Source organism: Stegostoma tigrinum, chromosome 15 (genome assembly GCF_030684315.1).
Source record: "Stegostoma tigrinum isolate sSteTig4 chromosome 15, sSteTig4.hap1, whole genome shotgun sequence".
NCBI lineage: Eukaryota > Metazoa > Chordata > Chondrichthyes > Orectolobiformes > Stegostomatidae > Stegostoma > Stegostoma tigrinum.
Genome location: NC_081368.1, coordinates 65,838,857 through 65,863,429, shown reverse-complemented (window position 1 = coordinate 65,863,429; position 24,573 = coordinate 65,838,857). Strand labels below are relative to the sequence as shown.

Below are 24,573 nucleotides of genomic sequence, written 5' to 3'. Positions count from 1 at the left end.
CCTCATTAAGAGAGTATTTCATCTGTGAAGATGCAACATAGTCAAGTACAAGTTTTTTAAAGTGTCTGGAAAGAATAACAAGTTCAGGAGAGCTGGCAGTAACACATTCTCTTGGTACGGTGGAATGGTTTTGTGATGTTTTTGCTGACTTTTCTGTTTTCTAACAGGGAATGCTTTGAGCTATCTCAGCCACTGGAGACAGTGATCAGGAATATCAATGTAACTGATAAAATCAAAGGAAGGAATGAATGATTTGCATTTACATGGGGCCTGATTTGACCTCAGGACATTGCAAAGGCACCTTGTCTGTAATGTCTCGTTGGGAAGAAGGTTCCTCTGAGGATGTTGCACTGGGGCAACTAACTGGATAATGCGAAGTTGGACGTTGAGAAGTTCTAAGCCATACTACTGTGGATTTCTTGTTCATTCTATTCCTAAATAGGGGCAGGACTTACAGCAATCCTGCCACTTTGATGGCCGTTTTTCCTGGCACTTGAATTTTCAAAAGACATTGATAAAGAGCCAATAAAAAGCTACCATACAAAATAAGGCCTCACGATGGCGTATTTAGCATGGATGGAAGATGGGTTAACAGTTATAACTCAGACAGGATAACTGACTCACTTTTAGGTTATTAACCAGTGGAGGGAGTGTGCCACAAATGAATACCTGGGCCTTAACTATTTACAAACTGTGACTTGGAAGAAGTGACTTGATGTATGTTTGCTAAATTTGCTTATGGCACAAGCGTAGGTAGGAGATTACATTGTGAAATCTTCTGAGGCTCCACAGAGCATTTTAGAAGAGCCAAAGGGGTATTATATTGGGGGGAAAGTTCAGTTTTCCAGCAGTGGGCCAAAGTTTTCAGTTAAGCTCTCAGAGCCTTTCAGGCAGCTTGGCTTTCTGCTTTGCATTTGCTATCATTGCCATGAATACCCATTAACATACCAGCGCGCTGGAATTAAGCGCATGGGTGCAATCTTATTCGCCAGAAAGGAGACAGCAGCAATGTTCACAAACCCAGCCTTATATATGAGCTGTATGCCTTACAGAGTTAGATTTCTTCCTCCAAGCTCCAGGAAGTTCAAACTTCTTCAGCAAATTGGCTTCTTGAGCGGCACGGTGGCTCAGTGATTACCACTGCTGCCTCACAGCACCAGGGACCCGGGTTTGATTCCGGCTTCGGGTGACCGTCCATGTGGAACAAAAACAGAAGTTGCTGGGAAAGCTCAGCAAATCTGGCAGCATCTGTCAAGGAAAAAAAAATCACAGTTAATGTTTTGGATCTGGTGACCCTTCCTGAGAACTATGTGGAGCCTGTGCGGAGTTTGCATGTTCTCCTCATGACTGTGTGAGTTTCCACCGGGTGCTCTGGTTTCCTCCTGCAAGATCATAGAATCCCCACAGTGCAAAAAGAGATCGTTCAGCCCATCAAGTCCACACCGACCCTTCGAAGAGCATTGCTACCCAAACCCAGCTCCCTGTGAGTTAGCCATGGTAAAAGCAGGGTTGCTGTGGATTCCAGCAGACCTGATTTGGGCAGGCAAATGGAGCGTAACTTGAAAGGACTGGCAACATTCCAATGCTGACTCACACTGAAAGAAACGTGAAGCATTGAGTGGAGAGTGGCACATACCCTGACAGAGACTGATCATGCACCTTCTTGCGGCACTAGAGCCAGGCTGTCCTGACAGTCACCCACAGGTGCTGACCTCCAATGCCATTGTGGCTTCTTGTTGCCATTTGTGGGGGAAAGAATGTCCCTTCCCTCCCCAACAGTATTCAAGACACTTTGCAGGGAGGCTTTGCTGAGCTTGGCGTTGATTTGTGCAAAATCTTGGATACTTTTGGGGTGTGTAGGTGTGATGTGCTAATGTCCACTAATGCTCCTGGATTACAGAGAGCGAAGTGTGAGTCGGTTACCTCTTTAACGTGTAGTCTGGAAAGTCCTGGAGTAGGACAGAACATCCAGCCCTGCCTCCCTATAAAACATGGCATTTTACTCGTGCATGAGCTTAAAAGAATGTAATCGCATGAGAAAATGACCAGGGCCTGAGTGGAAGAAGCTCCTGCTTTAAACCTGAAGCCACAATTAATTTCAAAACATATAATTCTGCCAAAACAGTCAGCAAAAGGTTAGAGACAACAAAATGTGAGGCTGGATGAACACAGCAGGCCAAGCAGCATCTCAGGAGCACAAAAGCTGACGTTTCGGGCCTAGACCCTTCATCAGAGAGGGGGATGGGGGGAGGGAACTGGAATAAATAGGGAGAGAGGGGGAGGCGGACCGAAGATGGAGAGTAAAGAAGATAGAGGGTGTAGGTGGGGAGGTAGGGAGGGGATAGGTCAGTCCAGGGAAGACGGACAGGTCAAGGAGGTGGGATGAGGTTAGTAGGTAGCTGGGGGTGCGGCTTGGGGTGGGAGGAAGGGATGGGTGAGAGGAAGAACCGGTTAGGGAGGCAGAGACAGGTTGGACTGGTTTTGGGATGCAGTGGGTGGGGGGGAAGAGCTGGGCTGGTTGTGTGGTGCAGTGGGGGGAGGGGATGAACTGGGCTGGTTTAGGGATGCAGTGGGGGAAGGGGAGATTTTGAAACTGGTGAAGTCCACATTGATACCATATGGCTGCAGGGTTCCCAGGCGGAATATGAGTTGCTGTTCCTGCAACCTTCGGGTGGCATCATTGTGGCAGTGCAGGAGGCCCATGATGGACATGTCATCAAGAGAATGGGAGGGGGAGTGGAAATGGTTTGCGACTGGGAGGTGCAGTTGTTTGTTGCGAACTGAGCGGAGGTGTTCTGCAAAGCGGTCCCCGAGCCTCCGCTTGGTTTCCCCAATGTAGAGAAAGCCGCACCGGGTATAGTGGATGCAGTATACCACATTGGCAGATGTGCAGGTGAACCTCTGCTTAATGTGGAATGTCATCTTGGGGCCTGGGATGGGGGTGAGGGAGGAGGTGTGGGGACAAGTGTAGCATTTCCTGCGGTTGCAGGGGAAGGTGCCGGGTGTGGTGGGGTTGGAGGGCAGTGTGGAGCGAACAAGGGAGTCACGGAGAGAGTGGTCTCTCCGGAAAGCAGACAGGGGTGGGGATGGAAAAATGTCTTGGGTGGTGGGGTCGGATTGTAAATGGCGGAAGTGTCGGAGGATAATGCGTTGTATCCGGAGGTTGGTAGGGTGGTGTGTGAGAACGAGGGGGATCCTCTTGGGGCGGTTGTGGCGGGGGCGGGGTGTGAGGGATGTGTCGCGGGAAATGCGGGAGACGCGGTCAAGGGCGTTCTCAATCACCGTGGGGGGAAAGTTGCGGTCCTTAAAGAACTTGGACATCTGGGATGTGCGGGAGTGGAATGTCTTATCGTGGGAGCAGATGCGGCGGAGGCGGAGGAATTGGGAATAGGGGATGGAATTTTTGCAGGAGGGTGGGTGGGAGGAGGTGTATGCTAGCAAAAGGTTAGAGTTGGGTTAAGTAATAAGGCAAAAAATTCATAGATGGATTATAATGTGAGGAAATGTGAACTTGGCAGGTAGACTGGAAAAATTGTGCTCTATTTAAATGGAGAGAGAGCCTGCAGAACTTTGTAGAAACAAAGGGATCTGGGAGTACTGTGACATGCACCTGAAGCATTTCACATCAAGCGATGAAGAAGGCAAATGGAATCTTGTTGTTCATTGCAGGGTAAGTGGAACATAAAAGTGGAGAAATTTCATAAGAGTTGGAAAGGGCTTTGGTGAAACCGCATCTGGAGCATAGTGTATAGGTTTGATCTCCTTACTTAAGTGATATAATTGCATTAAAAGCAGTACAAAGAAGGTTCACTTCCTGCGATGAGAGAAGTGCCTTCCAAGGAAGGTTTTGACAATTTGGATCTGCACCCATTGGAATTCAAAAGCATGAGAGATGCTGTTGTTAAAACTGAAAATACCTTGAGAAGACTTGACATGCTGAATGCTGATGGAGATAAGAAAAAGAAATTCTCTCTCAAAGTGCAGAGAAATGCACTTGCACAAAGTGGAAGCTTTACCGATATATATTCAGGTCTATGCTCTTTGAAGGCAGAAAGAACGCAAACACACGCTGAGCCAGTTTCGACTCAACAAAATAGGTGAACACTATTCACTGGTTTATTTCTCAGCGAAATACCCTCACCAATCAGAGTCGACGTTCCTGTTAAAATCGAAACAAATTTGGGCAATTAACTGCCAATTATCATGAACTGGCGCATTCTTCCTGACAATGTCTCTATCAATCATCTTCTACTTGCCAAACTGAGTGTTCTCCTACAATAAAGAAGTAGGCTCGGTATTCCCAAGGAATTGTTATTCCTCAGAAGTCGCCTGATGAGTGCAAGATGAGACACTTCAATAAAAATGTGCCTTTTTCCAGCAATACTTAAATGGTTGTATCTTATAGGTAGCGTTATGCATACTGCTGAGTTTTTGCACAGTTGAACAGGGAACTCAAAACCATGAGAGATGAATATAGTCTAAACTCACCAGCATGTGACATGGAGTAATAATCAAAGGTTTGAAATCTTTGATGTTTCAGTCTTTAACTTGAAATGCCTTGCACTCTCTCAATAAAATCCTTCAGCCTGGCACCATACGCCATATGAGACTCCTGTTAATGGTTGCAGAACCCATCCCTTTGACACTCCTTGGATACTACACATTAGGTCAAAAAACTGTAGAGGTGTCACAGCAAAGAGGCGTGGATATTTGGATACCTCCCTAAGTAGCATCACCCTTACCAGCAGTCAATGCCCCAAACTGATTTGAAAATTTCATACTTCCAGATAGTTGCTGCACTGTCTACCTCAACCTCTCTAACCACTTGCTCCACTCCTTCCCCCCATGACTATTCTTTGCAGCTTTCCAGGGTCACCACCTTCAGGAATGCAGCACCCAATTTCATCCCACCGCCCCCCCGACTTTCAACCACACTAACCTGTCATTCCCACGGATTTCCATTCTCACTCTGCTTGGTGAGTCATTCTGTTCAGCAGACAATCGGATCTCTGGAGCTCACGAGCACGTGTATTTAGCAGGCATTTTCATACCTGTTCCTCAGGCTTATCTCTGACATCTCAAACTTAAGCCATGTGGGCCTACCCAGCAATGTGCTAAACATTTGTTCACCCAGATTCTGCTGTCAAAAAAATACCAGCAACATACAAATGCCGCACCCCGTGCGAATGAGCAAATCAGACAGCAACGAGTGGTGATGACCAGATATCCTTGACGTAGCTGGACTATATGTATTGCTGTATTTTCACAAAGAAAAGGTTTTCACACAGTTGTTGCTTTCATACGTTGCCCATTAAATTTACCATAAAATCCTATAATGAACAGTACAAGCATGCTTTTAACAGTGGTCATTATTGATGACTACCAGTCAACTTTTCTGTGATTTCTCATTTCTTTGGGAGGTGAATTTTTAGGAAACTTTTAGAAGTCAATTTTTTCCACTTGTTCTTTCTGTGTTTTTCCTCCCCCACTGTCTTAATAGTCCAACTTTCTTGATCTTTAGAGATAACAAAGTGTGGAGCTGGATGAACACAGCAGGCCAAGCAGCATCTTAGGAGCACAAAAGCTGACGTTTTGGGTTGAGACCCTTGAAGGCCTGAAACATCAGCTTTTGTGCTCCCATGAGGCTGCTTGGCCTGCTATGTTCATCCAGCTCCACACTTTGTTATCTCGGATTCTCCAGCATCTGCAGTTCCCATTATTTCTTGATCTTTATTTCTGTTTTGTACCTGATTTGACAAGCCCCCATACTTAGATAGTAAAAGGAAACATTGTGTTCATTAGAAATAATAACAGTTAATTAGTTCCATAAATGCAATCACCCTGTCAGTTGGGCTGTAAGGATCTGTGGAAGCAGAGCCACAGATGTGTATTCGGCCCACGCCCTTTTTAAACTCGACTGTAAAAACCTTTTGAATGCCATATGCACCCACTCAGTCAGTTCAGAATGCAAAAAAAGTTGCAACAATTCTAGCCAGTCAGAGCTATGTCCACATCAATGGCAAGCTTTCAAATGAGATATTGTGTTGTGTTGGAATGTGTAGATCTCTTCCATTCCAATGTTCAGTCAAAACTTGTAATTTCAGAGTTAAGTGTATGAATGGTTCAGAGAGATGTGTTAACAAACCATATGCTGCTCTGCTATGATAACAATATCAAAAGTTGTTTATTCAAGGTTGAATCCGTAAATTATAAGCTAGCAATTGGTTGGACATTGCAAATAAGGTCATATCAATTAATTATCCCACAATGGTTTACATCGTTGCACCTAAAAAAGATTCAGTATAGTTACATAACAGTATACATTACTCTACAGCTACTTCCCACTTCCTCAAGAAGGCAGCCAACATAATCAAAGACCCCTTCTGATAGCACGGTGGCACAGTGGTTAGCACTGCTGCCTTACAGCGCCAGGGACCCGGTTCGATTCCACCCTTGGGCAACCGTATGTGTGGAGTTTGCACATTCACTCCATGTCTGTGTGGGTTTGCTCTGGGTGCTCTGGTTTCCTCCCACATTCCAAAGATGTGCAGGTTAGGTGGATTGGCCATGATAAATTGTGCATAGTATTCAGGGATGTGTAGATTAGGTGGGTTATAGGGGAATGTGTCTGGCTGAGCTGCTCTGAGGGTCAGTGTGGACTTGTTGGGCCAAAGGACCTGTTTTGCACTGTAGGGGTCCTATGATTCCAGCCCCGTTACACAATGTTCCAACCTCTTCCGTAGGTCAGAAGATACAAAAGCTTAAACACACTTACCAACAGGGTCAAGAACAGCTTCTTCCCTACTGCTATTAGACGTATGAATGGACTTCTGGTATTTTAATATTGATCTCACTCTTTGTGCACCTTCGCTGCAGCCATAAAATTGTACTTGTCGCGCTCTGTCTGTTACAGTGATGCACTTTGCATGGTATGATCTGCGTGCCTGCATGCAAAACAAATTTTTTCACTGTACCTGGGTACATGTGACAATGATAAATCAAATCAAATCAAATCAAAAATTAGTGTGAAGAGTTCCACAACGTACTGCCTGTAGTTAGCTTGAAAATGGAGCCTGCCTTGATGACAGAATGAAGTAAAGTGAAATGCTCTTGAGGATTCTGGTTAGTCTCAAAGTCAGTTCAGACTTGCAAATCTAACTTACTCTCCAAGTTTTGCTGTGGCATGTTATTCTGAGAAGTGCTCAGCAGCTGAGGCTTTGTGAAAGGTTTGTTTTAAAAATCAGAGAATATACACCACGATGGAGTCTAGCAACAGGAAGTTGCAAAGATAATGAGGCACTGTGTTGGGTGGTGAGGCAGGAGTCAGAGTGATTGTGCTTTTAAATTTCCTTAAGCTACCTGGGTTTCATCTGTTGTCTTCCATTTCCACCGGAAGACTACATGAGCTGGGAATCAGATAGAATGAAAAGACAGAATAGTAGGTGAGGTTTCAATATGGGCATTGACTGGAATATCATCAGAAGCAATTATAACATTTAAAAAGCATCTAGGTGGGCATATGAATAGGAAGGGTTTAGATAGATATGGGCCAACTGCTGGTAAATGGGATGAGATCAGTTTAGGATATCTGATCGGCACGGACGAGAAGGACCGAAGGGTGTTTCTGTGCTGTACAATTCTGTGACCCTATGGGAACCAGCAATCTCGTTGTAAAGCAGAAAGCATAAAACATGTCAAAATTGGAGAAGATAAAATTCCTGTGGATTATGATAGAGCTGAATGGGTAAGTGGATGGAAGTTTTTTACCAAGATAGCAATAGATAGAATTTAATGAAAGAACAAAATGATCTTTTGGCTAGATTATCACAGTGGAATATATGTAGAAGCAAAGATTCACTTGTTTGCCACTGGAGTTATTTTTAACTCACTCACAGGATATGGGCATCGTTGGCTGGCCAGCATTTATTTCCCACCCCTAGTTGCCCTTTTGAAAGTGGTGGCCTTCTGCAACCAATGCTGTAGGTTGACCCACAATTCTGGCAGGGATAAAATTCTAGGATTTTGATCCAGCAACATTGAAGGAACAGTGATGTATTTCCATGTCAAGATGATGAATGGCTTGGAGGGGAGCTTGAAGGTGTGGTGTTCCCATGGATCTGCTGCCCTTGTCCTTCTAGATGGAAATGGTTGTGGTTTGGAAGGTGTTGCTTAAGGAACTTTGGTGAATTTCTGCATTGCATCTTGAAGATAGTACACACTGCTGCTACAGAGCATCATGATGGAGGGAGTGGATATTACGCATGTGATGCCAATCAAGTGGGCTGCTTTGTCCTGGATGGTGTCAAGTTTATCATAGAATCCCTTTGGCGCAGAAAGAGATCATTGAGACCATTGAGTCTGCACCAGTCTCTGAAGAGCATCCCACTCAGATCCACCCCACCCCACTCCATCCAAAATGGCTAACCCACCTCATCTCCCTGGACACTATTGGGCTACTCTTTTTAAATATGGCCAATCTACCTTAACATGAACATCTTTGAACAGTGCGAGGAAACCCCTGCAGACATTGAAGAACGTGTGGACTCCACACAGTCACCCAAAGCTGGAATCGAACCCAGCTCCCTGGCACTGTGGAAGTTTCTTCAGTGTTGTTAGAGCTGCGCTCATCTGGGCAAGTGGGGAGTAGTCCATCACACTCCTGACTTGGTTCTGCAGGTAGTTTTCATGCCAGAGAGCCAGAAGTTACTGGGTTCAAATCCCGCTTCCAGACTTGTGGGTCACGAAAGGAGCCAGTCACTGGTACCAGCAAGACTGTACTAGTTTGCAGCTCAGAAAATTGAGGAGTATTCATGGCAAGAAAGGCATCTGATTGTAAAATCACGTCAAAATCCAAAAGTGATACTCAATATTTAAGCAGAGCAACCAACAAACGCTGTGGCTAACCTATGTAACATGGGAAGAGCTGAATGAAGAAGGAAGGAAGATTCACTTCTTTGAAGGGCCCACTTTAGCATGAAACTACAATGAAGGGTTTCAAGGAGGCATTCATTTTTAACAGCTTTGTAATTTAAGCATCTGTAATAATGGGGTAAAGAGCTATGGCAACATATGGTGTTGGTTGGCCTGCTTCCAACTAACCAAATGGCAAGAACTGTAAGGTTGGTGTACATAAGGGCAGGCCAGATTTCCATGCTCTGCAAACGGCCTTGGGTTCCACTGCATGTTTTATATATGACCTGGGGTTTATAGTGGCAACACCAGCAAAGCTGTCAGGATGCCATTATCCACTGAAACAGGCAGAACTTGTAGAATCGACAGAGACATAGGAAAACAGCGAAATTGAGAGGTTGCTGTTAATGATTCTGTGCTCCCCAGTGGCCTCATTATTGATATGTGACCCCACCCAGCCCCAATGCAGTTGCCGGGCAATCAATAAATTGACAAAACTTTCACTCTTGTTCTTTTAGCCTCATAAAAAACCATCAAAAATTTGCATCTCTTTGAAAGAGTTGTCTCTTGGGTTTTTAAAGCAGCACTAAGATAGTAATTGCTGTCAAATGCTGCAATTGACTCTAAAAAGCTTAGCGAATGTTTATGGAGTTTCAATCTCCATTTGCAAAATCCACATACCCTTAAAATAATTACTTTGTATACTTCGAAATAATATTTTAGCATGAATCTTAGTTGAGTCGCAGTCATCTTTAGTTTGCTATCTGACCACTTCCGTTGGAACTGAAGGATATTAAATGTTAAAGTTTTGGTTTGCTGTCTGCGAGAATACCTGTCTCCCTACTTGCTGACTTGGATACAGTAAGGACTGCAGATTTCGGAAGCCAGAGTCTATAGGTTTGAAACTGGACAAGCACAGCAGGTCAGACAGCAGGGAAGTCAATGTTTCGTGCTGAAACTCTTTGTCAGGAGTTGATCTGTTTGCTGACCTTATTGTTGCTTGAAGTCTGGAGATCCTCAGAGTTAAACTGTCATCAGGAACAGGGAAATGCGTGCCGCAGAAATTGCTAGATTTTTGTGGGCATCAATCTTCAACTGCTAATATTTCGCTTCTGACTGTAATATCCAACCTGTTGTGTTCTGCTGAATAGCTGTACACTCCACCCAGCCTATTTTCCAAGGATTGTACTGTTGAAATAGGTTGAAGGATAGCAATGGGGAGTGGGGTGAGGGGAGTGCGATGGTGCGAGGGTGAAGGGTCCCTGGCCTGGCATGATAGCCATGTAATGAGCAAACGATTAACACAAAATATTTACAGAGAATTTGATGCATCCTTTGCGAACTTGATAACCAGTCATAAATTACGTTCACTGACAGTCCTACAAGTCAAACTGAGTAATTAATTATCAAGCTGTAATGTACAAATCAACTGGAATGCTTGGCCTAAAATTCTGATTCCAAACTTATCGCTCACGATAGTTATTGAAGTGTTTATAAGTGATCCTGCGCCCACTATTTCAATGCCAGGACACACAACATGTATTTAAAATCAGTTATTAAACCCATAAAGTAGCAGTCGGATAAATGTCACATGAAAGCATAGAACATGTGTGTTCTGTAACACCAGTAGCAGCTTCCAACCTTTCATGTTTTCAGTTTGCAGTATCCCTACCAAAATATTGATGAGTACACCCTTGACAAAGTGTAAAAATTAAAACATCACACCAGTTGGTGGAATCGTCCCTTTAAGAAGGTCATATCCATTTAGATAGGATCGTGTTCCACGCCTGCTGGGTCTGACTGCTCTGAAAATGCAAGATGAATACATTAAAAAACAGAGCTGCAATTGTGGGCCGTCTCATTTTTCCAGCACCTTATTAACGCTGATGTTAGTTATTTATCTTCTTTTCATTTGATTTCTGTTCATGGAATGTTGAAGTAGATGTAAAGCTAGCCAAACATTGTGTGCAAGATCACCTGATTGATTTAAGAACCCCAGCAGGAAAGGAACACTATGAAAAAGGGCCTTACAATCTATCAGAGCTCAGAGACCCAAAAGCAATTTATGGCAGCTGAAAATGTCCTCTGGCAGCCATGATTAATTTTAAGTTCATTCTCAGTGATGGTTTTTAAGTACCTGAGATACGTTATTTCACAGTTGGAGTGGCACAAATTAAAATAACAGACATGCCCAGGAGGAGATCAAAGCCAATTTAGATGCACCCACTTCTCTGCAGCCCCACTGCATCTGCCTGAGGTTGATTGAAGGAATTGCATGTCAGGCTGAAATCTATTGTAATGCTGTACTGCTGCTGTAAGGACAATAGAAGGTAACTTGCATTAGAGTTGCATTTTCTGAAGAAGGGTTGAGGCCCGAAGCATCAGCTTTCCTGTTCCTCTGATGCTGCTTGGCCTGTTGTGTTCATCCAGCTCTACACCTTGTTATCTCTTGCATGAGAGTGGTTTTATAGAGGCAATAGAGGTAACTGTCAATTTCATTATACTGCTTAAGTAAAGCTAAAATACCACAAATGCTGGAAAAACTAAAACAAACATAGAGAATGCTGATGAAATTCAACAGGCCTGGCAGCATCTGTGGAGAAAGAAACAGACTTAACATCTCGAGTCTGTTATGACTCTTCTTCAGTTCTGAATGTTAGCTGTTACCCTGTCCACAGATGCTGCCAGATTCTCCAGCATTCTCCGTCTTTAGTTCACCATAGATAACAAAGTGTGAAGCTGGATGAATACAGCAGGCCAAGCAGCATCTCAGGAGTTCTGCTTTTCTCTCCCTCAGTACTAAAACAATTATCTTGTGCAATATTGTGTCACCCCCAGGATAAGTTAACAATGGCAGCTTGTTTGCAATGCAGAGTGACTGCAAAAGCATGGGTTCCTGTATTGGCTAAGGTCAAGATAGAGGAGGGACCTTCTCAACCCCACCCTCAAATGTCTGAAATGTAGTAACCCTCATGTTAAACTCACCGTCAGTTCTCTCTCTGACTGTAACGAGAGAGCAGTCTATTATCCTCCGAGATCATGGCGCCTTTTTATTGAGATTATGGCTGATCTCTTCATGGATTCAGCTCCACTTACCTGCCCACTTAGCATAACCCTTAATTCCTTTAGTGTTCAAAAATCTATCTATCTTTGCCTTAAGAATCTTCAGTGAGGTAACTTCAACTGCTTCAATGGGCAGGGAATTCCATAGATTCACAACCCTTTGGGTGAACAAGTTCCTCCTCAACTCAGTCCTAAATCTGCTGCACCATATCCCTTAGCTCTAGTTTCACCCACCAGTGGAAACAACCTCCCTGCTTCTTTCTTAACTATCACCTTCATAATTCTATATGTTTCTCTCACACTCTCACATTTAAGCCAGAAGGTCAAACATTAGTCCAGAGGTTTGTCCACAGTTTCTGGGCCAATGCTTCCCAAGCCTTTTCCTTGTATCACCCTTGTTTGAGGTTTGAAAGTTGCAAATGGTCCTGAGTGAGGACTGAATGTGCAGGGGTGCAGCTGTTGGTCAGAGCTTCACACGCAGCCATTGAAACCCCAATGCCTGTGTCCTCAGTGCTGGGTCCTGACCCCCAGTTCAGAAAGTGCTGATCAAGGCCAATGCTTCATTCCAATAATAAAGAGGTTTGGCAGTGCCCAAGGTGCTGTCTTTCATATGAGGTGTTAGACCAGGAGATCATATGTTCTGTTAGGTGGATGCGAGTGTGTCTAGCTCAGAAGGGAGGAAATGAGTTCCTGGTATCCTGGCCGATATTTATCTCTCAAATTAATATTGCCCAAGCAGAGATCATCAATTCAAGTAAATGTTTCTCAAAGCTGGAAAAGGATAATTTGCTACTGCATTTCCTACATTTCAACAGTGACTATCTTTTAAAAGTAATCTGTTAATTGTAAAATGCATTTTGATGTCTGAGGTTGTGAAGAGTGCTACATAAATGCTGTTATCTATTTCAGTGATACATTCTCCCCTACTGTCCATATCTTTTGGCAGTGGTGTTCTACAGATTTTGCAATGCTGAGATACCATCAAACAGAGGTCACATTGCAATGCGGTCTCTATGTTCCCATGCAGTTATGACGAGTGAAGGATCCTTCTCCTTTCTAACTCATAGATACATGGATGTCGACTGTGTTTTCCTTCAAAGACAGGAAAGGCACTTACTTTTGGTGCAGTTCTCGGTTTCAGATCTATTCCCTCATCTTGTTTCATGTATCCTCATGCACATAGCAATGAAGTGTTTGTAAAGTTTACCACCACCAGTGTGACATAAGAGCCCCTTGAATTAATCTGTAATTAACACTGCTGGAACTAAGTCAGCTATTTATAATCTGTATAATTACCCTATAACTTACACAGGTATATGAAAAAAGTATAGCTCACACAGAGTAAGGATCTTGTGGGGAAGAGGTATTGTCCCCAACTTTGGACAAGGTGACCAGGTTTCACATCCCATCTGCTCCAGAGGAGTCATAATATTTCTGAACAGGTTGATCAGAAAATGCACAAAAGAAAGCTTGCTTCTTTTAAGCATCTTGTGATACGGTGACAATGCCCCTATCTCTGAGCCAGGGTTCAAGTCCTACCTGCTGCAGAGGTATGTCATAACATCTCTGAAACAGTTGGTTAAAAATACCAGCAACTCACATGTATATTAAAACAAAGACTCACGCGGGCAGGGATCTTGTACAGTGGTAGTGCCCCTGTTTCTGAGCCAGGAGGCCTGGGCTCAGGTAATGTAATGTCTTTGGTCTGCAAAGTTTTTTTTTAGTTCAGTTCATTTGACTTTGAAACAAAATAGCTGTCAGTCAAAAGCATTGAGAAAAAACACATTTCACTGTTGCATAATTAAATCTATTTTATGGTGATTCAGGACCTATCACAACTCCTTCCTTCCTTGTCTAATTTCTTTTCCTTTTCACTTATTACCTCTGACTTATGCTGTGTCTAAATAGAAATTAAGCATTTGACAATGGTTAGAATTTTAAATCAACCTAGATTTTGCATTAAAAACTGTTCCAGTCATTTTAAACAGAGAAATGGCGGAGTGCTGTCGCAGAATAAGTTAGCTCTTGGAAAACCCAAGCAAAGCTGGGAAAGTCTGCAGTGTTGTTCATTTTTTTCAACTGCTTTGAGCAACAAGTATCCAATCAAAATCAGCACTTTTGAGACGGACAAATAATTTGAAGTTATTAAAAGGCAAAGAAAATAATTATGTTGGTTCAATAGTGATTCTGGAATGGGAGGTTATTTTTGCTAAATGTTGAAATTTGAAGATTCAAATTGTAATCAATGAGAAGAACATTGGCAAGGAAGAATACATCACTTCTTTAGTGATTTGACAAGCTTGCATCATTTTTTTCAGGGATTCATTTAATTGTGCAGCATTAGCAGTTTTGCTAAACCCTTGGCAGTTCGACATGATGATTTACAGCCATTCAGACTTACTTACAAATTGTCCATTCTCTACGTCTGGTTTGCTGATGTTCTACTTTATACTATCAAGAAAGCATTGGCAAAAAAAAAGTGTTGACATGAAGGATGTGTTGCTGGAGAACCAGGAAGCAAGGATTTTCTTCATATCTATTGCTTTAATTTCGGAAGACTGGTCTCGTTTAACACATGTAGGCTAATGTTCTACTTTAAATCTGACTTGCCATTGCCACCCACTTCATGATTAATTTGCTGCCTACTGCTTATCACACTGTACCAGTAGCTAGCCTACGAGAAGATGGATTTCTGAATTTGTCTGACTCAGGTTCACCAACAAATTTATTGGAGCATGAAGCTGGCTAATGCAGTGATGGATACTATCAGGCACTTCACATCAGAACACATCAATATTGATGCTTCTCTAATTATACTTAATACCTGATTTTTCCAAAGAAAATTTGTTCTCCCTCGAGTGGAGACACCAACTCTGCATCTGTTAAATAGCATAAATCGCAACAATGCTAAATGTGGAGTTTCTCGCGACACCCAGTCTCTTTGCTTTTCAAGTTGGAATGTAAAATGAATGAAGGAAGAACAGCCTTGTTTATGTAAATGCTGCCTTACCGTGTCCTCAGAGGATGCAAAGGAATAAACAGAAAGTCGAGTAGTCACACCATCTCTCTCAGAACAGGATCAACATCACCAGCCCCACCCCAAGATTTGTGGTTATCCCTTCTTCAAAAACTAGCTGTCTGCATGTCTTTAATTATTTTCATTGTCTATAAAGTCAGTGGGAGGATCTGACCCTGTCTCTAATTAGGGATTTTCCAGTCGGGTCAAAACCCCAATGATGGGCCTCATTCCTGGTCCTGACCCAGGTTACATTGACTTCACAGTCTCGATGTATTCATTCATGGGATATGAGCTAGGCCAGGATTTATTGCCCATCCCTCATTGCCCAGGGAGCAGTTAAGGATCAACCATGCGGTAGGTCTGGAGTCACACATAGGCCAGACCAGCTAAGGATGACCGATTCCTTCCCTATATGGACATTAATGAACCAGATGGGTTTTTCCCCGATACAATCTGCTGAACCCCGGAATGCTACCTGGATTAACAGTCCAGTGATAATACTACAAGGCCATTGCCTCCTCTGACCTTTGCACGGATGGAGGGCAGGCTTCTGATGTTAGAGAATCAATAGGAGCCTTCCAACAGTATCACATGAGCTGCCCTACCCTCTGAGGTGGAAGCTGCTGAGGCAGGAAAGCAAGAGGCAGCATTTGATGGAGGTAACCCCCGTCCCCCCCCCCCCCCACCTCCCCGAAGACAAGGTAAAAGATAGTCTATTTAGAAAAACCTTAGCTTAATTATCATCACTATGGAAGGACAATGCCCCTGTCCTACTCCCTGACCTTTGCAGCTCTTCCTCCATTAACAGACCATATGTTCCATTCGTCGGTGGTACCCACAGGCAGCAGAATCAAGCGAGCAATACAGCACAACACCATGGGCTGTAACTTCTGGAGAGTTATTGAAAAATGTTGGTATTTCGTCTCTGGTTCCGCCTCCAAAAGGAATCCAACATTCTCATGTTATTATAGGGATTTACCTATGGTCTTGTTGATAACACTAACTTCCTCTTAAAATTCAATAAAACGTGGATGCTGCCAATCCTAAACAAAAATAGAAAATGCTAGGGATACTCAGCAAGTCTGGTAGCGTTTGTGAAGAGGGAAACAGAGTAAATTTTGGTGCCATTTCAGAACTGAGTTCTAAGGTTAAACTTATCCACTGACTGTCTGCAAAGTTGTTAGATTGGATGCAGTGACAAGGCTATTGCATCAGAAAATCCCAAGACTGATGTGTTTCAAAATTCGGAACATTTCAGGTATTTTGGAAGGATTGTGGTGAGGTATTTTGGAGAGCTGGCTAACATTGTCATGCTCCACTCAGAGCTGGTTGCTTGATGATATACCAGAGTTATTCCACGTTAACACTTCCTGCCCAGTACCACAATGTGTACTACACACAAGCTGAGCCACGTTAGTGCAGCCAGTGAAGAGTACACAACAGTACTTCTTCCTGGGAGCTGATTGATTTTCAGGAACCTTCCACAGAGCTGGTACAATCTCTATCTGGGTGAATGCACTGCTTTGCTGCAACGAAAGCGAATTTGCTACAGATTAATTCATTTCATTCCTCCCTTTATCTGGCAAGTCCTGGCTTGGGAGAACGGCAATTGTTGAAAGACTGCATTTGTTGTCAGAACAAAAGCTTGCAAATAAAATATTCTCACATTCTCTGCAAAAATAACATCAAACGTTCCCAAAAAATAGTGCATAGCTTGGGAAGTGATTAAAGGAAGGCAAATGTTCATTAATTCCAGGCTTGTCGGCAGGGCAGTGGATAACTGAATTCAGCTGTAGTGATAATACATGGATGTCTTTCAACTAAAGAAGGCTTATTCAAATTGGAGCAAATGGACTTTAGCACTGATGGGATGTTCAAACACAAATCCAGTCAATTAGAGTAATTTCTGAAGAAAGGTCTTGACCCAAAATGTCAGCTTTCCTGCTCCTCTGATGCAGTCTTGCCTGCCGTGTTCATCCAGCTCCACATCTTGTAATCTCAGATTAGAGTAATTTGGCTGGTTTATAACTGCCAGACAAAGGCAGCTCAGAGTGGTTTAAAAGCTAAAAGGTGGTATTGGGCTAAGAGCAGGTCATGACTTTGCCCAGATTCTCAGCTGGCACAGCTGTCTATTGGTGGGAGACTGGTCACTTACTACCTATTCATCTGGGTGGGCACACATTGCCAGTGGCCATCATGGTAGCGCTGACTGCGGAGTCTTCCGGCACTCCAACCCAGCGGTCTCTCAGCCCCATTCCCCCTGTTCTCTGCCTGCGCCTGCAGCTCTGCGTTCCATGGGAGAGCGGAAGGCCATGAGCGTGAGAAGTGGATTGCATGAGGCAAGGGAAATGCCTGTGAGGGCTGGGGGTGAGAGGGCCATGGCATGAAGATGCATTTGAATGTTGGCTGTCCAGGTATGGATATGAGCCAGCATTTTTGCGAATGAAGGATGGGAGTAAGTGGAGAAAAACAGGGGCACCAGTCTGAGGAATCCTGGGCGGAAGAATGCTAGAAAAGACAAAGAGGAGTAGTTGATACCAGCCAGAGTGATGCTGCTCACCTTCCCTGCCATTGCTGAGGTTTTTGAGCATCTTTGGAGAAATGCACCCAGGCTCAAATGCATCCAGTCCTGCTACTGTCTTCCTCAACCACCCCATCTGAACCTACATGATCCAGGAGGACGTCCTCTTCCTTACTACAAAGCATGAGATCCCACAGCAAGACCTCGTAGCGGCTGTCCCACAACCAGGGATAGTTTAAGGAACAGAATTTCCAGATCTACATCCCATTTTCATGGTTCCTGAAGCTTTAGGAATCACTGTACAGTTAAGCCATCCTGATTGCTGCCAGGGTCTCTCAAAACAGAAATCCTTCATTTGGTAGATTCAGTGCATCCTTGCCTTTTATGATCAGCAAACCTAGAACTGAGTTAAAAAGCCACAACTAAGCCAACAGCAACAATAAATGAATTCCCAACCCACTGGCAGTGTCTCTTTTACCTCCTGATCTGTTTAAGTAAAATTTTTGTTACGAAATCCTTTTCCTGCTTCTGTCGTTTACTGCAGGCAGTTTATTTCTTTTCAAGGACATGTTAATTTTATTCAGTGCAATTTTTCTTCAACAATGCTCATTTTACAGCATAGCTAAGCTAATGTGGCAGCGCACAATAGGTTCAATCTCATCTGCATTTACTGATCAAGCGAATGGCCATTACATATGTCACACCACGGACTCTCAGGCAGGTTATCTTGAATCAGGCTCAAGTGCACTTCAATTTCTCCCATTGCCCAACTTGAACATTTGTAAGCTGTTAAAACTCCTTGAACATTTTATGTATATGCAGTTCATAAGAACATAAGGAACAGGAGCAGGAGTAGAGACCATCTGGCGCCTGGAACCTACTCTGCCACTTTCCCACCAGCTCACCTTCACCCTTAATTCCTTTACTGTTCAAAACTCTGTCTTTGCATATCCCAAAAAGATAACAAGATGGTGACCAACCTCATTCAATGTTCAGTCAAATGAATGATCAAAACTTTTGTCCAAATAATATTGGGAGGGCGGGGTTGTTTCGTCTGGTCAATCTTTGGCCCCATCTGATCGGCAAAGAGCAAGAAAAGATCCTGTTTTGCAGGGTTCTCATTGCTCTCCCAGACACAAAACACAGTGGTTGCATAAAATATTGATATTTACCACAAGTACATCAGCATGCCCAAAAGCAATCTGTGAGAATATTTAGCCTCGAATGAGAAATATCAGCCTTGAAATAACAATTGACAATATTTGTGGTTGACTGTTCAGTGCCTACATTTGTGATCCTCAGTCTGCAGATGGACCTAACCCATTTAAAATAAAGACTTTATCCACTTATCGAATAGGAATCAAGGATTCAGTATTCAATGTACTTTGGAGGCTGGCGTTGGGCAGGGAGGTGGGAGGAGTGTAGTGGTGGAGGGAGTGGCAGGGCGCAATGACAATTGAATTCATCATGGAGACCTCATAAATATCCCTGAAAAAATGTTTTAAAAGCCTGAAGGAGAATAGGGAAGGGGAGTGTGAAAAATTCATAACATTGAAGGAAAGTTTGCCCGATTATATCCATGGATTCTCTCTAGGAAGCTTTGTAACTGAGTAGCTGAGTTCTGTTTCTGTATCTTTATACATAACCCATCTCTTTCCTTCCCTAAGTAGGTTATTTGTTGTTGCTGGTATTATTTCCATTTTACCATGAGCCACTAATAAGTTATCATTCACTCATGGGAAGTGGGTGTCAGGAGCTGGGCCCAGCATCTAATGCCCATATCTAGTTGCGCTTGAGAAGGTGGTGGTAAGCTGCCTTCCTGAACCACTGCAGTCCATGTGATGTCAGTGAACCCACAATGCTTTTGGGGGGGCGCACAGGGGTGGGGAATCTCAGGATTTGGACCCAGCAACAGTGAGGAACGTCGATATATTTCCAAGTCAGGATGGTGAGTGGCTTAAAGAGGAACTTGAAGAAGGTGTTGTTCCCATGTATCTGCTGCCCTTGTCCTGGGTTTGGAAGCTGCTGGTGAATTTCTGCAGTGCATTTTGTCGATAGTATACACTGCTGCTGCTGAGCCTCGTGGTGGAATGAATGGTTGTTTGTGGATGTGGTTCCCAATTGAATGGGCTGCTTTGCCCTGGATGGTGTTCATGTTGGAGCTGCACCCATCCAGACAAGTGGGGAATATTCCATCACACTCCTGACTTGTGCCTTGGAGATGGTGAACAGTGTTTTGGGAAGCCAGGAGGTGAGTTACTTGCTGCTGTTTTCCAAGACTCTGACCTACTCTTGCAGCCATTGTACTTCATAATCTCTTCCTCCTCATCTCTCACTTTCTCCCTTTTTTTTCCCTATTCTTACAGAAAAGTAAACTAACGTCAGGCTTCACTCAATCATTGTTTCCAACTTCCTTCCCCAACCCCCGAGCTGACAATGCCAGAGACAGAGTGCACACTCTTCACTTCGTGAGTTTATGTGCAGGGCTTTGTCCCACTCTTTCCAAGCTTTCTGGGAAAGTGCCAATATGTAAATAAAGCAGAACTTGGGATAGTCTGCGCCGCAAGCAAACATTCTTTCAGCCACATCTATATTCTCGGTTTCACTTCCCTGCCTTTGATGTGCTTCTTTTAAAATTACAAACAACAATGTTGTCCCCTGACAGCAGCCAACAACCATCAAACATTTCTGTTGGTCTGAAGTATGTGAGGCGATAAACCATGTGGGATTAACGGGGGCCGCCACAGAAATTTCACTTATGATGAAAGATTGTGAAAGCTGGAATTCAGAAGTGAAAACTGAAAGGACACATTAGTTCTGGTATCATCTCTGGAGGGAGCAACAGACTTAATGTTCCAGGTCAATGACCTTTTGTTGGAGTTGGCAAATACCAGAGATGTATCGGGTTTAAGGGAGTGCAGGAACAGGTAGAGGGAGAGGGTGGAAGGAGCAAAATGGCAGGTCTCTGAAGGCTGGAAAGGCTAAGTGACGAAAGGGATGATGGGTCCTCAAGAAACCCAAAAGTTGCCCCAAGACAATGACGGTCACTAGGAGAAGCCAAGTTCCTTCACAGCACTCTCTGTGGTCCATGAAGAGTACATGGCTCCCCCACTATCAGATGCTGCCTGCCAGACTACCTCAGGATTGTACACTTTAGCATTTAGGTAAGTAGATCTCACCCCATGATCACATCCCACTCCCAGGCACCAGGAATACATCTTCCTGTTCTAGATAACAGTTTTACGAACTCCTAAAAAGATTAAATTTCTTTGAAGAGGGTTTCAAATTGCTCTTTACTTACTTTACAATGTTATGACCACATACAATGCCTAACACTCTCGTGGGAACCAAGTCTATACCCAGGGAGCCCAGTTTATGACATCTAATGTTCTAGCTTAGGATCTGCCACCTCTGTTTGGGTCCTTGGAAGGTGTTAGCGCTGATTCCAGCCCATCCTAGCTATTGCACAGTGAAAATGATACAACATCGAGAAACAGCCTGGCCTGTAGATAGAAATGTCACATGGTGTTATTGTGAAGAAGAACCTCCAGTGCACCAGGCAATATTTACTGCTTAACCGATCTAACAAAAAATTACTATCTTATCATTTTCACATTGTTTCTTGTGGGATCTTAGTGTGCATTCACTATAAATTCACAGTCACATTTCCTACATTGCAATGGTTGACTACAGTTCAAAAGCGCTTTCTTGCCTATAAAATGCAAAGGAAGTCCGGAGAAAGATGCAGTGGTTTTTGTCGAGGTTAGTCCAGGAGCAGTTCCGTGATGCAGGACTCTGTGCTCTATCCTCTGTTCCCTGGAAACACACTGAGACAAACATCGACTGCACCTGGAGAGCCTCGGTGAAGGAGGCTCTTTGGTCCACCTGAAACTTACTGGTCTTTCAGAGCAAGGAGTTGACCCTGACAGAGTGTTGCAGACTGGCACATTCTAAGATCCAGTACTACTTGGGGAGGGACGCGCTAAAGCTTGGGGCAGTTGCTGCCAAAGCAAGTTGGGGAAATACCACCATCTTCTATAGTTAAATGAGGGTTCTGCTCAGTTATTGGACTTCCTGGTGCCTCAATGCACATAAATATTATCTTAAAAAAGTAAGAGATTTTTTGGTTTGTTTGTCAGATAGAATCAAACTCCAATATTTGTTTGTTCCCTCTTCTGCTACTGTACAGAAGCCTACAACTAAAATGACTATGTATGTATATAATGATACTTTTATGAATAATGTATATTTTTGAAATTAAAAAAAGAGTGAGCAACATTTACAAGTACATAATCTCCTGCTGCATGTTCTAACAGATTGCTAGTCTGGGTATAGGCAGGTGCAGTTTACAGTGCTCATCTCCCAGAAGACATTATGGTTTCAGATTTTAGCAGTGTAATTATTCTATTTGCCTACAGTTTCCTACATTTCCCTCGATGTGTGAAATTCATAATATCTGCTGCTGGATGGGGTGTGGTACCTGACTTATTTATGGGTGTTGATGCCTTGGATAAAATTATAAACAGGGAATTTTCTGACAAAATAAGTTAATTTGAACAAACATTTCTATACTGTGCAAATATTGTCACCTTTCAGGGACAATGTATTTAATACCAGGACCCCTTACCAATACAGTCACGCTCCAGGGATACCGCAAAACTATTGACCGAGGGACTCCATGTAAGTTCCGACACATCCTTTGGATCTTCCTCACATATTGCCATATCTGCAGGACTTCCCTCCATTGAATGATAAACTATCAGGGAACCTCCTGTAAATCATGGCTAATTTCATCAGTTGTATCTAAATATTAATTTGTTTCCAGAACCCAATTGGAAATACCAGCACCCAAGTACTGAGAGAACTCATGTCTATTTAAACACTCCAAGAAGCCTCTGAAAAAACACAGACCCCTTGAAAGTACCTGCACAAAGGATCAAACAAGCTTGGTAAAAGTTTGGAAATATTTTTTTCCTCGTTTCTAGAATACTGTGCCAGACAACTAAAGGAAAGCAATCTATTTATTGTAGAAACTGTAGGAAATAAACCAACAAAATCAACATTTCTGTGAGGTAATAAACATTGAAATGTGCCTGTTATTTTATGGTTGAGGGAGTTCACTTTGAAACCTATGCCACGAAGCATTCAATGTCGCATTGAAAACTTCCAACATGCATTTAAATGATGCCTTTACTGTGTAAAAATGACGGTTTCATCAAATCAAATGGATTTTGTCTCAAAAGTGAAGGCACAGGAGCAGTCAGAAAGATAATATTTCAAGACGCTCTTCATGAATGACATTCTGAAGCTGAGAGTGAAGGGAGAGGGATAGGCACCAAATCAGGGCTCTGATGCTGAGCATTATTGTTGTCCTGGAGAATGTTTCGAAGCCAGAGAAAGATTTAGGATTTGTTTCAGGATTGGGTCCCAGCGCAGTTCAGCAAGGCAGAAGTAATAATGCAGTGAGACTTAAGGCAAAATAGGATAGACAATGAAGTTTGAGATGAGTTGAAATTGATGGCAAATTGCGAATAAGCAGCTGACCAGGAGAGCTTTGGAATAGGTGAGTCTGGAGGTGACCCGGATCTTAGTTTTGTCAGGGGGGCAAGGCGTGTGATGCAATAAAGTTGGCAGTCATTATGACGGAGAAGATTTGAGTTTAGAAAGTTGAAATAAAATGACGAGGTTGTGAGTAATCCAGTCCACCTGCGACGGTGGCCATGGGGAAGTACTCAGCATAGGCCTTGAGGTGGCAGCCAATGATAAAAACTGCAGTCTTCTTTAGCTGAAGGGAACTGCAGACCCATCGTTGAACGTCAGCCAAACAGTGTGATAGTGGTGTGGCACGGTGGCTCAGTGGTTAGCACTGCTGCCTCACATTGCCAGGGACCCACGTTCGGTTCTAGCCTTGGACAACTGTCTGTCTGGAGTTTGCACATTCTCCTCGTGTCTGCGTGGGTTTCCTCCGGGACCTTTCACAGTCCAAAGATGTGCAGGGTAAGTGGATTGGTCATGCTAAATTGCCCATAGTGCCTCAGGTTGTTTAGGTTAAGTGGGTTAGACAAGGGAAATGCAGGGGTGGGGGAACGGGTCTGGGTGGGATGCTCTTCAGAGGGGCAGTGTGGATTTCTTGAGCCAAATAGCTTGTTTCCACACTGTAGGGTTTCTATGAACAAAAGCAGCAGAGTTGTCATGAGAGGAAGTGGAGAGGTAGGGATTTTGCCAAAGGAGTAGTGTGTAGGTAGGAGAGAGGAGAGAGCTGTTTGGGTATTGAGATAGGATTGACGGTGCAGGAAGTGAAGCTTTTATTGGAGATGTTTTGAATACAATGGCATAACAAAAGTGGAAACAAACCAGAGCGGTCTCAACAAGTTTGTCAATATTGGTGGTGGATGGTTAGAGTTGACCACATGAAGGGCTCTGAGATATTGAAAAAGGGTTAGGCATTCTCATAACAACATGCATAGCGATGATGATTCAGACCATTTTAGTGCTGCAGCGGGGTTGGAAACATAACTGGAGAGACTAATCAGGAATTCCAGGAAGATTGCGCGTATGTTTGTGAGGTAGCAACATAATTTTCTGATGAAGGGGCTAGGCCCGAAACGTCAGCTTTTCTGTTCCTAAGATGCTGTTCGGCCTGCTGTGTTCATCCAGCTCTGCTCTTTGTTACCACACATTTCAAGTACTTTGGAGAGGAAAGATGAGGCAGTATATGAAAGGACAGAGGGATCAAGCGCAGATTTCTTGAGGAAGGGTTATTGGTGTAAGATCTGGAAGACGGAATTGATCATTGGAACCTTTACTCGCATGGTGGTTGGGAAGGGAAGATGTGCGGTCACATTTTCATGGAAAGGAGCCGAGACAGTAAGAGGTGGGTCCCATGGACATAGCAGGGTGTAAGATAGGAGAGAATTAAAGGGATCAATGCTTGGGTAATAGGAATCCAGAGGAAGGATTAGTTTGGTGGGTAATATGAAAGGAGGATTTAACTGAACAGTTGGTATCAGTCTTACTGGTAAAGACGTTCATAAACATCTTGCACTTACTGGCAGGGAAA

At 43.5% G+C, this 24,573-nt stretch overlaps 1 protein-coding gene across 5 annotated transcripts in view; it reads left to right on the top strand.

Annotated features, from left to right (window-relative positions):
- si:ch211-26b3.4 (connector enhancer of kinase suppressor of ras 2) overlaps positions 1-24,573 on the top strand; it is a 554,826-nt gene that overhangs the window by 502,987 nt on the left and 27,266 nt on the right. The gene's annotated exons all lie outside the window — the stretch shown is intronic.